Source organism: Prionailurus bengalensis, chromosome A1, assembly GCF_016509475.1.
Source record: "Prionailurus bengalensis isolate Pbe53 chromosome A1, Fcat_Pben_1.1_paternal_pri, whole genome shotgun sequence".
Lineage (NCBI taxonomy): Eukaryota > Metazoa > Chordata > Mammalia > Carnivora > Felidae > Prionailurus > Prionailurus bengalensis.
In genome coordinates, this window is record NC_057343.1 from 71,445,438 (window position 1) to 71,462,134 (window position 16,697).

Consider the following 16,697-nt stretch of genomic DNA (forward strand, 5'->3'; position numbering starts at 1 on the left):
ACAGTACCAAGCCCTGTCCCCTGCCATACAATGGCACCCCAAGAGACCTTGCCAAGGACTTAAAGTAATCCAGGCACTGTTCACCTCAACAGGGGTGGGGAGAGGAGGGAGGATGGAAAAAGGAGAAGTCACCTTTATTAACATATTTTCTAGTAGTACTTTTAAGGAATCATTCATTCCACTGTTCATGTTCATTTTCTTTGGTAGGTTTATTTTGGTTCAAAAAGTTGCTGTCTCAAGACATAAATAAATACACATCAGAAAACAGTATAATTAAGACAGTAGATTAGAGTAATATATCAAACATTTTTAGCTGATTGAAAACAAAGCTGTAAGAACTGACTTGACAAGGTACTGCTATCAAGAGTTTATCAACTTAGTTTTAACATCATATATCCAGTTCCCTCAGCAGTTCTAGTAAATGTAGTGGTGTGAAAAACAACACAGGCAATACTTGTGCACAGCATATCTGGTGTTGATGGCAAGTGTTAGACAAGTGTGGTTTCATTTGTTATTAACTGTGACTTAATAAAGTAATTGTACTGTGATCTCTTAGCTAACCTATAGTTCTTGGCTACCACAGCCCAATGCTTGTTGATTTCTGACTCTAAGAACTGGAAGTCTTTGGGGCATCTGACTGGCTCAGTCAGTACAGCATGCAATTCTTGATCTCGGGGTTGTAGTTTCAAGCCCCATGATGGATGTAGAGATTACTTAAAAACAAATAAATAAACTTAAAAATAAAGAACTGGAAGCCTTTTGGTGTTCACCCATCTGAAGATATTCATGCAAGTGTATTAAATGATTAAATGATTAAAATAATATACCTCAGTTACCATAATGGAGTGAACTGTGCCTTCTCAAAAGCTACATCCATATCCTAATCCCCAGAACCCATAAATGGAAACTTATTTGGGAAAAGAGTCCTTAAGATGTAGTTAGGTTATTGAGATAAGATCCTCCTTGATCATCCAATGTCAAGAGTCCTTTCAAGTGACACACAGAGAAGGCCACGTGGAGAGAGAGGCAGAGATGCAGCGACACACAGTGCAGCCAGCACAAGCTGGGAGCCTCCAGGAAGATTCTCCAGGGAGGGAAACTGTCCTGTTGACACCTCCAGTTCAAATATCTGCTTTCAGAGCTATGAGAGGGTAAACTCCTGTTGTTGGAAGCAACCAGAGTTTGTGGTAATTGGTTATGGCAGCCTTAGGAAACTAATACATTCAGATGAGTATATTTCAAAGGATGGACATCATTAATTGGGAACTCTAATATCTCTTCTCCTATTAAATTCATAGTAGGTCTTACTGATAATAAAAAACAAAGAACACTGACTTACAACTTATTAGGGGCGCCTGGATGGCTCAGTTGGTTGAGCGTCCTGCTCTTGACTTTGGCTCAGGTCATGATCTCACAGTTGGTGGGTTTGAGCCCCACCTCAGGCTCTGCACTGACAGCGTGGAGCCAGCTTGGGATTCTCTCACTCTCCTCTTTCTCTGCCTCTCCCCTGCTCATGATGTGCTCTCTCTCTCTCAAAATAAATAATTTGGTTCAAAAAGTTGCTGTCTCAAGACATAAATAAATACACATCAGAAAACAGTACAATTAAGACAGTAGATTAGGGTAATATATCAAACATTTTTAGCTGATTGAAAACAAAGCTGTAAGAACTGACTTGACAAAAAAAAAACCCTATTAATAATATTACTGATTAGAAATATTAGATCTCTTTTGAGATAAACATTTTTGCTCACATAATAGCTGTCCATAAATTCCATCTTCTGAATGATCCACAGTTTTCTTAAGCTTTTTAAAAAATATTTTTAGTTTTGGAGCACCTGGGTGGCTCAGTTGGTTAAGTGGCCGGCTTTGACTCAGGGCCTGATCTTGCAGTTTGTGGGTTCGAGCCCCACGTTGGACTCTGTGCTGACAGCTCAGAGCCTGGAGCCTGCTTCAGATTCTGTATCTCCCCCTCTCTCTGCCCCTCCTTCACTCCTGCTCGCTCTCTCTCTCTCTCTCTCAAAAGTAAAAATATTTTTAATGTTTATTTATTTTTGAGAAAGTGTGAGTGGGGGAGGGGCAGAGAGACAGGTACAGAAGATCTTAAACGGGCTCTGTGCTGACAACAGACTGCCCTATGCAGAGCTTGAACTCACAAGCTGTGAGATCATGACCTGAGCTAAAATCAAGAGTCAGACACTTAACCAGCCACCCAGGCGCCCCTTAAGATTTTTTGTAGAAAGAAACACCCCATTATCAGACAAAGGGGCTTCATTTGATATTCCTCCATCCTGGAGAAACCTGTTTCTGTGTCAGACACATACTCTTCAATAACCTCTCCATTTTAAACTGTTCCAGGCTCATAGAGTAATAGTACTAATAAAATTCTGTTTTATTATACACTTATCAAATAGTCACCTATCTGGTCTTTTAGCCAGAATTCATTGGCCTTTTCTCAACAGCTATGTCTCAATACATCTTTTAACAACTATTCTCCAACACAGACTTCATTTCAAATTTAGAATATGATGTTAATCAGTTTACCAGTTCACAATTGAGGATGAACAGTTTATAGTGTTTGTGACAATATTGGACTTATTACCAAATGAGTGATTTTTTTTAATAACAGCACATTGGTTTTTGCTTGTTTTTCACAATCCAGTTCAGTATCTGAGCAGCTCTGCTTAATGATTCACTTCTGTTAGAAAAACGAGGAAAACATTCACCTTGTACTGGGTGTACTACCTATTTCTCCTTTCACATATTAAGATGATCTCTTGAAAGAACTTTAGACTCCACCGTTACCTTCAATTTCTTTTTCTTCTTATTTAAATACTTATTAAATACCTATACATGCTATCTAGGTAAAAGAAACCAACACTTGGAAGGGCCATTTCAGTAGGTGGTAGTAAGGACTGACTTAGCTTAGGTGTGAGCCAGTATGTTCGGATTTATATAAAAACCAAGAGGGGCACCTGGGTGGCTCAGTCAGTTAAGTGTCTGACTTCAGCTCAGGTCATGATATCACATCTCATGAGTTCAAGTCCCGCGTCAGGCTTTTGCTGACAGCTCAGAGCCTGGAGCCTTTTTCAGATTCTGTGTCTTTCCCTCTCTCTAGACCCCTCCCCCACTCACACCCTGTCTCTCTCTCTCCTCCAAAAACAAACATTAAAAAAAAAAAAAAAAAAACTGAGAAATATCCTGGAAAGGAAGTTTATTGTCAGACAGAATTCTCCAGTCCTGAAGTTACCTTCTGAGGGGAACCCAAGACTCATCCCTTAAGTGGATAGAGTAAGGTGGCTGTTTACTCCTTATCACAATGAAAATTAGGAGTGTAATTATAGAAAGAAAGCAGAATATCAACAATGGCTCCATTTGATCACCAGTGGAGGTCAAGTAAATGTGAGATATGTCACCAAATCTATCAAAGAAAAGAGCTATGAGAGGGAAATTAAAAAATGAAAGAATTTCATTAAACAGTTTACATTTCTTTACTCCACCAGCGCCTATAGTTTAAAGGGAAAGGATTAAATAAGCCCCCAATGTTACATTGCATTAGAATCTTTGAGCTTCTGGGATGCCTGGGTGGCTCAGTCAGTTGAGCGTCTGACTTTGGCTCAGGTCATGATCTCATGGTTCACGGGTTCAAGCCCCATGTTAGGCTCTGTGCAGACAGCTCTAGAGCCTGGAGCCTGCTTGGGATTCTGTGTCTCCCTCTTCTGCCCCTCCCCTGCTCGTGTGCTCTCTCTCTCTCTCTCTCTCTCTCTCTCAAAAATAAACATTAATTTTTAAAAAATTTAGGCTCTTTGAGCTGCTACCGTAGCTACAAAATGGTCAGTCCAACTCCACAGTTCAGTATTAGAAAGTCAGTATGATCTTTCACTAAACTGTGTCCTCAGATCAGCATTTATCAAAAAAAAGGAAGTGTTTTTAATTTTCCTCGTGCTCTTTGTTCAGTTGTTTCAGAATTTTGATGGTCAAGAGGCATTATCTATTGAAATCCTAAACAAACACGTCTAAAATCAAATTAATCATCTATACACTCTCTCTCTCTCTCTCTCTCTCTCTCTCTCTCTCTCTCTCTCTCTCTCTCTCTCCCCAAAATTCCACCTGTCGTTTCTGCTGGGTCTCCTCCGTCCATCTTTGGAACATGCCTCCCAACTCAACACACACACACAGAGCAATGAGAAAGGAATTTTCCAGTACCGGGAGAAGGACAGCCAGTCAATGCCTAGGGCTTAGAGGCTGGGAAGCCAGACTTGGTAGCAGAGCCTATCTTTATTGTTATGTCTTCCCAGACAGTCTGCCAGCTGCATGTGCAGGTGATTATTCTCCTGTGTAAATGTATAGGCTCAGCTACTGTAACAAAAAGACCCAAAGCTGCAGTGGCTCAAACCAAAAGAAGTTTATTTCTCTCTCACCTAACTGTTCAGAGGCAGGCAAGTGGTCCCGGTGGGTGGGCAGCCCTCTTCCTCCAGGCCATTGAGAGACCAAGTTGCTTCTGCCTTGTTGCTATGACACCTTAATCTATGAGGCTGAGACTCACTCCATACTGTGTTTGAGTTCCAGCCTATGAGATGGGAGAAGAGAAAGTAGAGGGCAGATGGCTTCCTTAAGGGATTAAACATTGCACCCACCACTTCTGTTCCATTCACATTCTAGCTGTAAATGGGGCTGGGACATGCAGGATTTAAGACATAAAACTCAAAGGAAGAGGCAAGAATGGAAGCTGGGGCCAGGAGCAGTCTCTGCTACATCTGTACAGCCACCATGTAATGTCTGCCCTGTTGTATGTATGTGTCACCTTGTGTTGCAATTTTTCATATTCTGTTTTATTGCATTTTTTTTTTTTACTTAAGTCATGTCTATACCCAGTGTGGGGCTCAGACTCATAATCCTGAGATCAAGAGTTGCATGCTCTTCCAGCTGAGCTAGCCAGGTACCCCAAGAAGGGTGCATTTTAAAATACTTTTAGTTGTGGTAAAAAAAAAATCACATAAAATATACCATTGTAGCCATTTAAAGTGTACAGCTCAGTAGTATTAAGTATATACATATGGTTGTACAACCAATCTCCAGAATGTTTCATCTTGCAAAACTAGTTTTAAGTCCTCAAAATCCCAGTGCTTTAATATCCATTAATGCTTCTTTAATCTAGTTTATAGATGGTAGGCATTATCTGTTCTTTGATTATGCATAATTATATATTAGAAGTATGTGTAAAGGCTCATAATAAATTTCAGCTAACTTTTTAAAAACTTATCGTTCTGTACAAAATGACAAAGATTGAAATCTTACATATTTAAAACTACAGAATACTTAAAATATTAGATATTTTTCATTTTTCTACCATAAAATACATACTAAGCTGAGACGTTAATCAAGCAGTATGTTTTTACTTCTACCCAAAAAGAAGTAATAAAGGTGTGTATTTCTATTATTTGAAAGAGGGGGTTCTCTTGAGGCAATTGACCAGAGGAGAGTTATGCAGAGAATGCTGAATGTCAAAGCCAGAAAGAAGCTCAGAACCCATCTTGTCAGTTTAGAAACTGAGGCCCCATACACCTCCCACTTTTATCTCAGGAATGCCTCCATCTGTGGTGTATTTTCCATGGCAGATAAAAATGAGTTGCCAAAAGAATAATTCTGAATATATATAATGTTATTTAGCTTTGGGAGAAAGTAAAGACTGACCTTTATGAGATGTGGTAATTTTTCCCATATTATTATAAGTTACTAAACATATAACATTTTTTTTTAATGTTTATTTTTTAGAGAGAGCATGTGTGTGTGCACAAGTGGGGGGAGGGGCAGAGAGCAAGAGAGACACAGAATCCAAAGCAGGCTCCAGGCTCTGAGCTGTCAGCATAGAGTCTGACATGGGGCTTGAACTCAAGAACAGTGAGATCATGCCCTGAGCTGAAGTCGGCCACTTAACCGACTGAGCCACCCGGGTGCCCCTAAACATATAACATTCTTCAAACCCCTTTGAAAAACTGAAAAATTGGTATTCACAATGGCTGGATTTAAGAACACTATAATGTAAGCCATATTGTTAAGCAAATGGGTGAATATAAAGTTAGTGTAACATCCTAGCAAACCAACACTTTTTACCAACCTTCTTAGGAGTTAAATGTTTGGCCAGCCAGCCAGATGTCATACCCTCACAGGCTGGGCATATCATCCAGATGAAGAGCAGTGGGACCCCTATTTCGAGTTTAGAAAGAACGTTTGCCAAATCTGTCCAGAGGAGGGCAACTCAGCAGTGAGAGGAAGTTGAATCTGTATCATAGGCTTTCAGAGAGACAGCTATTAGAACTAAGAGTGTTAGAAGACCAAGCACTTAGGAAATACAGTAACCATCCTGAGACATTTATAGGACTGCCCCATGGCCATGCTTACACAAAAGCAGGGAAGTCACTTGCCAAGAGGATAGAAGGACATACTGCCCTGGACAGAGCTTCTTGGGGGTAACTTTGAAGACCCCTCCCAACTCTTTTTTTTTTTTAACATTTTGTTTATTTTTACGAGACAGAGAGAGACAGTGTGAGCCAGGGAGGGGCACAGAGAGAGGGAGACAGACCCCTCCCAACTCTAAGACTGATTCTCTGTGATTCTTACTCTAGGACCTCAGTTACTGATCATGTTTACAAAATAGAAGAAAGAATCTGTCATACTTAAGAATGTGGCACCTGCTTCTTACTGCAAGAACCTAACAGACATGGAAAAAAACAGCGTTGGTGTGTGTGCATGTGAGAGAGAGAGAGATAGATGGGAGAGAGAGAGCATATGTAGGGCAAGCAGATTTCCCCATCTGACTCTCTAGGTAATCTTCCCAGATAGGGCAGCTGTTCTGTGCCCACCCTACCCTAGGAACTCTGAGGGCTTCAACTCATGGTTGGACTTGAATGAGTTTATCTCCTCTACCTGGTTATGGAGACAAGACTAATATGCCTAAGATGACAGAGAAACCAGGGGACATTCTGGAGCTCTTTTTCCTCACAGTCTTCATTCTTTCATTTTCTTCCCTATCCCTTGCTCTCCTTTCTTTAAAATTAAAAAAAAAAAAAATTAACTCACTATCTGTATGTCACTGCCTTAATCACAACCACTTCCATTCAAAAATGCACACAACCTGGTGTTCGCTTCAGTAGCACATATACTAAAATTGGAACGATACAGAGAAGACTAGCAAGTCCCTGTATAAGGATGACACACAGATGTGTGAAGCACTCCCTATTTTTATGTCCTCAGTCCTGTCATGCCTCCGGAGCTGAAGGTCCACTCCAGTTCCTCCCATCAAGGCTGGGTGCCTCATGGCTACAAGGTTTCTCCTTCCTCTATGGTACTCTCTATACTTTTCCCTTCCTCCCAATCAAAGCTCTGGCATGGGAACAAAAAATGCATACAACCCGAAAAAAGATCAAAACCTCTCGCTCCATCCTGCCTTCTTAGGCAAACAGCACCAAAGTAGCATTTGTTGCCAAAATACATTAAATGTGGCTTGAGAAATCAGCTTATACACAGTCCAAATTTAAATCTTTAAAATCATCCTCTTCCCTAGACCAAAACAGCAACAGATGGGTAAAGGAAGAAACGGAATGTGGTCACATTTTATACCAGCAGTATAGACCTTTTCAGATTGCAGTAAGTCATTTGCCATCCACAACCTATGGTCTTCCATTCCTGCTGAGGCACGGATTCAAGATTCTGGGTTTGGGGTTTCTGAGTTGGAACAAAAACATTTAGCAGGTGGCTGTATATTTATTTTTTTTAAATCAGGCAGTGGTGAGTCTGGTACCCTGAAGACCACAGCACCCATAGGCAAGTAGACTCTAGATATTTAATATCTGATTTCATTCAAAATGAAAGTTCTAAGATTAGACAGGTGGACAGGCTGGCTCCCACTATCTGTGAGTAAATTTGGCCCCTTCGGGGATTCTCCTTAATGCCAGGAGACCAGCTCCCTGTGTTTTCTTTTCAGTTTGGCATTGTGGAACATAAGAACCACGAGACACACTCCCTGTTACCATTTGGGTATAGTCCTGGTATGAGGACACTGGGTTATCGAAAACAGGTCAAGCTAGTATGAGCTCAGAACCAACCCCAAGTGAGTGGGCACCAGGAAATGGGAGTTTAAATTTGAATGGTCCTTTTTTAAAAAGTAGGTTTTGTATACACATTAAAATGAGCATATATTTTTTTTAATCTAACCTTTATTAACCATTTATATTACACCATTTTGAATCCTCACCAATCCCTGAGTCGGACATTATTATCATCCCCATTTTTCAGATGAGGAAACCGAGGCACAGTGAGGAACTGCCCGGTCTCTTACAGAGCCAGTTATTGGCACAGTTGGAACATAGACTTGCTGGATCCAGAGCTGGTTTAAAGGGAGACCGTGAGAGTTGGAATTTCATGGCCAGTCCTTTGGAGCCTAAATGAGCGTGTAATTTGACCTAGCGTTTGCTCTTCTAGGATGTATCCTAAGGGAATATTCAGACAAGTGCTCTGAAATGAATGTTCTGGGATATTCGTTACAGCTTTGTGTGTAATCTTTTCAGTATCAGGGCAAATGTCACCTCCTCAAAGAAGCTGTTTTGCTGCCATACTCAAGTACCAATGCCCCCTAGCATGCTATCCTGGTACTAAATTCTGTCCTCTTGATAGCTCTTTCCACAGCCTGCAATTGTTTATTGGTTTACTCATTTATTAGTTGCTTTCCTAACTGGAATGTAAGTTCCATGTAGGCAGGGACCGGTTATCTCCATTACCTAAAATAGTACCTGGCACATAAACAGTATTCAGTAAATATGTGTTGGAAAAAATGAAAGAATTAATAGCAAAACATTGAGGAAATTTAAACTCTGAGCCATTAGGAGATTGATTAGGTAAATTATGGTATATCTATGCAATAGAATACTGTGCAGTCATAACAAATGATTGTGGAGATTTTCTCCTTCACAGAGATGTACTCTGCCTATTGTTGGGTGAAAAAAGCAGGGGAAGCATGTGTATTATGATCCCTGTACTCGTCAGGGCTCCTGGTAGCCAACCACAGAATCTACTCTATTAAGTTAGAGCAGAAAACAAAATAGTTTATTATAGGCTACTAGGTAAGTCACAGACCCTATGCGATGCAAGGAGGGATTCCACAGACAGGGCCCAGGATTGGAACCGTGACACTTGAGTTCTGCATCACCTCCACTGCTGACTCTCTGTGCAGTCTCTGAAAAAGTTAACTCTTGTAACCTCCATGTTCTTCAGGCAAACATGGATAATAAAACCTGCCCTGTCTACCCCTCAGGACTGCTGTGAGAGCAAATGAGATGCAGGCCCTTTGAAAAGTTAAAAAATGCACTCCATCAGGTGGCATTTAACTGAGCTGGCTGGCTCAGTTAAGAAAGAGCATGTGACTCTTGACTTCGGGGTCATGAGTTTGAGCCCCACGTTGGGAATGGAGATTATTTTTTTAAGTAGATAAATAAATGGAAAAAACCAATAGGGTATATAAAAAAAAAGAAAAGTTAAAAAAAGAACTGTGTAACATTTACATTACTATTCCAAAAGACAAGAAATAACAAGTGTTGGCAAAGATGTGGAGAAAGAAACTTTTGTGCACTGTTGGTGGGAATGTAAATTGGTACAGCCACTGTGGAAACCAGTAAAGAGGGTCCTCAAAAAAATTAAAAATAGAAATACCATATAATCCAATAATTCCACTAATAAATTTAGGTATTTACCCAAAGAAAACAAAAACACTAATTTGAAAAGATAAATACATTTCTGTTTATTGCAGCATTATTTACAATATAGAAACATGGAAACAACCTAAGTGTCCATTGATAGATGAATGGATAAAGAAGAGAAGTGTGTGCATATGTGTGTATACACACATACACACACACACACACACACACACATATACACAGTTGAATATTACACAGCCATAAAAAAGATGAGATCATGACATTTGTGACATGGATGGCCCCAGATGGTATTATGTGCTAAGTTAAATAAGTCAGACTGAGAAAGATAAATACCATATGACTTCACACATATGTGGAATCTGAAAAAAAATGAATAAACGAAAAGCAGAATCAGACCTGTAAATAGAACAAACTGATGGTTGCCAGAGGGAAGAGGAGTTGGGGATGGGCAAAATGGGTAAAGGGGAGTGGGAGATACAGGCTTCCAGTTCTGGAATGAATAAGTCACAGGAATAAAAGGCATAGCACAAGAAATACGGTCAATGATATTGTAATAGTGTTGTATGGGTGACAGGTGGCAGCCACACTTGTGGTGATAACGTATAGAGAGGCTGAATCACTATGTTGTACACCTGAAACTAATGTAGCATTACGTGTCAACTATGCTAAAATCTGAAGAAAAAAAGTTTACATCCTTGCTATCCAGTGATTCTGAATGTGTGAACATACATACTTCCTTCCAAAGCCATATTAGTCAGCACTGGGATGCCACTGGTCCTCTCCACTTACCAACGGCACATCACTCTAAGCATTAAATTGCACATGGCAGTGGTCTGGACAAGAAGTCTGGTAATTTTGGCAGTTGTTTTTGCTAAGCTTGTCCTAAAATCACTTTCCACGTGCCTTCAGCCACTCTCCCCGTGGGCTGACCTCCGCTTCAGGCCTGTCCTTTTCTCAAGGCTCACTAAGCTTGCCATCTGCAGGGAGCATGCAGTTCTCATCTCTGAGATCTGCACTGTCTAGCATCAAAGCTCAGTCTTCCCTAAGCAGCATCCCAAGGGCTAACCTCTGGAGCACTGGTGTTCAAAGTCACTGTCAACCAACACTTCATGCATGATTTGGGCAACTGACTAAGTATATATTGAAGGCTGGATTCAATAAGTTTTTTAATTTCCTTATTCCATTTTTTGCATATTTTTATATTTTAAAAAATGGTTCTCATTGCCCCCCTATTGTGTGGGAAAAACAGTATTGTGATATAACAGGGCATTTCAACAAGGTACTAACATTGTTAAGAAGGACTTTGATGTTCCTGAAACCAGGCATGTGTTGCAAGGTGGGATGATGTTCTCAGTTCCTGTATGTACGTCCAGAAGCTTTTCCTGGCAGAGCTTTTAGCCCCTGAGACTTTCATCTTCATCTAGCACGAAGGATACAATTTGATCCTGACGCATGGAGTATAGAAGCTGCAGAACGTCCACACAATCTGTTATGCTAAATCACACCTGGTGTCTGCACAGAGAAGGCTCTGGCAAGCTTCCTCACCGCTGGGACCGAGGCCTCTGACTCTGACGCCAAAACATGGCAGTGTTGCAAGAAGCCTTCTGAGAGCCTGGCTCTCCGGCATGGTAAATTAACCTGCTTGTTCTCACGTTAAATACTTTATGAAAATTTACTGGGCGATAAAAGAGGGAAGAAAACCCAAGTGGCTCCACACTGAGCCTGCCTGGCACCGGTGAAGGAATGAAGCTGCTGAGAAACTCCACGTGAAGAGCTGGCAAGAAGCAAGGTGGACAACACAATGAAAATGAAGTGTGGTGTGGGCCGCTGCATTGTTTTAGTAGTATTTTCTCAAGGAAGACATTGAATCGTAGGAGAGCTGGTGTTGGTACGCTAGGTAAGAGGACCCTGGGCTCTGCCACTTTCTCCTTGGGACCCATTTTCAGAGGAATTATGGCATGCCCCCATAGACCGCAAAGAGAAACCTCGTCCTGTGTGGCTCTGTCCTTAAGAAGGGCCCTTTGCTGTAACCAAACCATGTTCTCAAAGGGCAGAATGTGCCTGTTTAAAAATAAAATGTTCTAATGGCCATTATCATCCTCCATTCTTCAATTTTCCACATTAGATTCTTCTTCTCTTTTCCTTGTTGATTTTAGAACAAAAATAAGATGATGAAGAGTAGAATGGAGAAGTTCTACTCCCTAAAATACCTAAAAATTTGGGGGCATGTGGCTGGCTCAGTTGGTGGAGCATATCACTCTTGAACTCGGGGTTGTGAGTTCGAGCCCTACATTGGGTGTAGAGATTACTTAAAAATAAATCTAAGGGGTGGCTGGGTGGCTCAGTCAGTTAAGTGTCTGACTCTTGATTTTGGCTCAGGTCACCATCTCGTGGTTCTTGGGTTCAGGCCTCATGTTGGGCTCTGCGCTGACAGCATGGAGTCTGCTTCGGATCCTCTGTCTCCCTCTCTCCCTGCCCCTCCCTCGCTCGTTCATTCTCTCCCTCTCTCTCAAAATAAGTAACATTTAAATAAATCTTAAAAATAATAATATTAAGGGGCGCCTGGGTGGCGCAGTCGGTTAAGCGTCCGACTTCAGCCAGGTCACGATCTCGCGGTCTGTGAGTTTGAGCCCCGCGTCGGGCTCTGGGCTGATGGCTCAGAGCCTGGAGCCTGTTTCCGACTCTGTGTCTCCCTCTCTCTCTGCCCCTCCCCCGTTCATGCTCTGTCTCTCTCTGTCCCAAAAATAAATAAACGTTGAAAAAAAATTTAAAAAAAAAAAAAATAATAATAATAATATTAAATCTTAAAAATAATAATATTAAAATAAAATACCTGTAAATTTGCCACCTAAAAGAAACAAAGCCTTTTTAACTATCACTTTCTTTGGGAAACAATTAGGAAGCAAGACAAACAACAACAATGAACCATGAAAATGAAATGATTAGTTACTATAAAATGAAGTGTGACTGTGTATTTGAAGAACAGAAATCAAAATCCACAAAGATGGAACAAGCTGATAATACTAGGCAGGGGATTTTAAAATTCCTTTTCATTTTAAAGCCACACCGACATTAAAAGGAGTTTGTGAGAATAATGGTCCGGTTTAGCATGCGGCAAGAAATATTTCCTTGTGTTTGATTTCTGCGATCACAGAGCTTATCTAGTTACCTGATTTCTTCATTCATGGCTGCCAGGAAGACTAATTAACACTACGGAAGCTAAAGAATCCTATTTGCTCTGCCACAGAGTAAAGCTTCTTTCCCCCAAAATGTGAAGCCAAGGCCTTGCACCTGCTGAAATTCCCGTTAGTTTGGTTTGTTGAATTGCAAGGCTGTTTGTGCCTTATCATTAGACATTCATACTCTATCTGTAAGCTTTTATAACCTCCTACTTATGGAGACAAGATTCTTTGTGTCAGCACCTTAGAGAAGTGTTGCTGAAGCAGTTGGCACACAGACAGGAATTTCCCAGCAGCACCGTCGGCATGGCGGAGCTCCTGTACAACCTACCTTAGTGCAGGCTCGCAGACAAGTGGGCCCCATTCACCTCCAAAATTGGTGACGGGCAGGAAAACAGATATTTTCCCATGTAGGAGTGAAGCTTTCACTTTTTAAGAAAATTGATTCTTAATACTTAGAGGACAGTTTGGATTAGTTATACTAGAAGTGTATCTCAGGTGGGCTTGTAACCTGAAGGAAGTCATCAGCCAAAACAGTTGTGAGCATCAGAGTAAAACTGCTCCAGCCTGGACAGGTGACATGGCTGTTACCTGATGTATCTGAAACCCTGGCAGGGCCGCCTCATTACATCATGAACCAATCACTCTCGACTTACCCTTAAAAAAGAATGAAAGGCCCACAGACCCTGCCCCAGGTGGGTGGGTGGTCGGTCCATGGCACCTGTGGCAAATGGCAGTGTTTTCGTCCTTATAATGCAGAAAGGTAGGTGCAGAGTCCTTTGATGACACTGTTCCCTTTCGCTTGTTTGCTTTCATTCTCCCATGCAGACTGCAACCCAGCAGGAGGGCTTTTAAACCCAAACAGTTAATTACCTTCTCTAACCCAGAGAAGTGGGGAAACACAAATCCAGCAAGTTGAGAGGGAGAGGGCAGCTTTGCTTGGGGCTGTGTTTTACACCAGGTGGGAAGGGAGCCACCTTCGCCATCCACAGGGCAGAGGGAGACCAATTAGAAGGCAAAAGGGAGGGAGGCAGGCCTCATTCCCACTCCTTGTGTACTTTACATTTCCTTTTCAGACAAGAAAATGCACTGTACTGCACCTGCACTGCACTCTCCAGATCAGAGGCCTGTGTAAACACACCCACCCCAAAGACAAAATTGAGTAGCTTCAGGACTAGAGGCCCTCTGGAGATAAAAGCATGTGCTTCACGCTCAGGAGATGGAGACATAGCCCGTGGGCAGAGCAGGCTAGGGCAGGGAGCTTCTCCACGTAACACTCAAGGGGCGGTGGGGGTGGACCTTCCCCCAGTCCAGGCCTGAGCACCAGCAGCTTCCGCTATGGAGAGTGTTTTCTCAACTGAACTCCAAGTCTTGTCCCACCACCCCCAACACCCTTGCCTCCCTCAAAGGGGGACCAAATACAAGGACTTAGCCCTTGTGTTCCTAAATTGGGGCTCACCCCTGCCCACCTGGGAATCTCTGGTCTTTCTGTCCATCTCCTGGTGCCAGCCCCTTCCCTACCTAACCTCATACGTACTGACCATCTGCCTCTGTATTTGCTCACTGTTCCTGGCTCTGCCTTCTGCCCGTTCCTGGCTCTCTGCTGGGTGCTGCCCTCTCCTCAGCACCTAATGAGATCCCCAACTCCCCTGTCCCCTGTCTGAGCCTGAAGCTCCCCCTCCTGCCTCTAATCCTTTCTAGGTCCTGTTGTCTGTTCCACTGACTTTAACTGTTTTACTTCTCATTCTGTGGGTCTTTCATTGCCACAACTAGATTACACATTCCTCTGTTGATTTATATATCAATATAAAGTTATTTATATACCTTTCCCTATCCCTCCTCACCTGTTCCCAGCACCCAGCACAGTAGATAGCATTTGATTGATCCCTCTTCTACTGGTTAAAAAGTTTTAAATGTACCAGACCAGAGACATCAGATAGAATCTGGGGATAGTATTCGGGAAATTTTCTTTTCAGAATCACAAACGATCTTAAAGAAGAAGACAAATCCTATCAGTTATCTAAATGTTTTCAAGTATCTAGATGTTTGGCCTTAAGTACATAAAAGACCTGAGTGATGATGTCATTCAGATTTCCTCTGGATCCTTTGCATCACGTAGACATGGGGAGTGGCCCCCTTAGGAGAAAGCATGTTGAAGCACCCTGTTCCTCCACTCACAGATTGTCCTGCCTAGAGCCAGTCTCATGGCTCCTGGTGCCTCTGCTGCCCTGCTAGAAAACAGAAATTATGACACTGCCCCTCTGAAGCTGTGACACCAAGTGATGAGTGAGAACAACGAAAATAGTAAGAGTGGGAAGACTCCACAGCTCCACAGACAAATCTGAGCATGGCAGTTGTTATTCACAAGGAGAAAGGCAACACATGCCTTTAGTAGGTAAATTGTCTTTTTAAAAAGTTGTGTGCAGGGTCGCCTGGGGGGCTCAGTCAGTTGGGCATCCGACTTTGGCTCAGGTCATGATCTCACAGTTTCTGAGTTTGAGCCCCGCGTTGGGCTCTGTGCTGATGGCTCAGAGCCTGGAGCCTGCCTTGGATTCTGGGTCTTCCTCTCTCTCTGCCCCTCCCCTGCCAGTGCTCTGTCTCTCGAAAATAAATAAATGTAAAAAAAATCTTTTTTTAAAGTTGTGTGCAAAGTGTACCTCAAAGCCACACTACCAGGGGTGCCTGGGTGGCTTAGTCCATTGGGCATCCGACTCCTGATTTCTGCTCAGGTCATGATCTCACGGTTTGAGTTTGCTTGGGATTCTCTCTCTTCCTTCCTCTCTCTCTGCGCCTCTCCCACTCATGCTCTCTCTCTCAAAATAAATAAATAAACATTTTTTTGGAAAGATCATAGGGGTGCCTGGGTGGCTTAGTTAAGCATCTGACTTCAGCTCAGGTCATGATCTCATGGTTTGTAGGTTCAAGCCCTACATCAGGCTTTCTGCTGTCAGCACCGAGCCCACTTTGGATGGGAGCTCTCTGTCCCTCCCCCGCTCACTGACTCTCTTTATCAAAAAGAAATAAACATCTTTAATTAATTAATTTTTTAAAAGACCATAACAAGTGTTGGTAAGGATATAGAGCAATTGGAACCTTCATATACTTCTTATTGGAATGTAAGTTGACACAGCCACTTCGGAAATAGTTACTAGTTCCTCAGAAGATTAGACATAAATAGAGTTGCCTTATAATCCAGTAGTTCTCCTATCTCCTAGGCATGTACCCAAGAGAAATGAAAACAGATAACCACACAAAAACTTGTACATGAATGTTCATAGCAGCATTTCTCCTAATAGCCAAAAGCCAAAACCAAATGTTCATTAACTGATAATAGATACATTCTAAGTGGTATACCCATACAATGGAATATTATTTGGCAATAAGGAAGTACTGATACATGCTACAATATGATGAACCTTGAAACATTGTACTAGGCAAGGAAATTAGTCTCAAAAGATCACATATTGCATGATTCCATTCACATAAAATGCCCAGAATAAGCAAATCTACAGAGAAACAAGGTAGATTCATGGTTGCCTAGAGCTGGGAAGGTTGGGGGAATCTGGGAGTAACTGCTGAAGAGTATGGAGTTTCTTTTGGGGATGATAAAAATATATATTTTTTTAGTTTATTTTTATTTATTTTGAGAGACAGCAAGCAGGGGAGGGACAGAGAGAGAGGGAAAGACAATCTCAAGCAGGCTCCACACTGTCAGCACAGAGCCTGACTCAGGGCTCAGACTCACAAACCATGAGATCATGACCTGAGCTGAAGTTGGACGCTCAACCAAGTAAGCAACCGAGGC

At 42.0% G+C, this 16,697-nt stretch overlaps 1 protein-coding gene and 1 non-coding gene across 6 annotated transcripts in view; both read left to right on the top strand.

The window, feature by feature from the left end:
• The window catches only part of CLYBL (citramalyl-CoA lyase), a 254,668-nt gene that overhangs the window by 191,550 nt on the left and 46,421 nt on the right, over nucleotides 1-16,697 (top strand). The window lies entirely within an intron of this gene.
• Nucleotides 7,139-7,244, top strand: LOC122496331. The gene has a single exon (XR_006300771.1). It is a non-coding gene; the product is annotated as a U6 spliceosomal RNA (small nuclear RNA).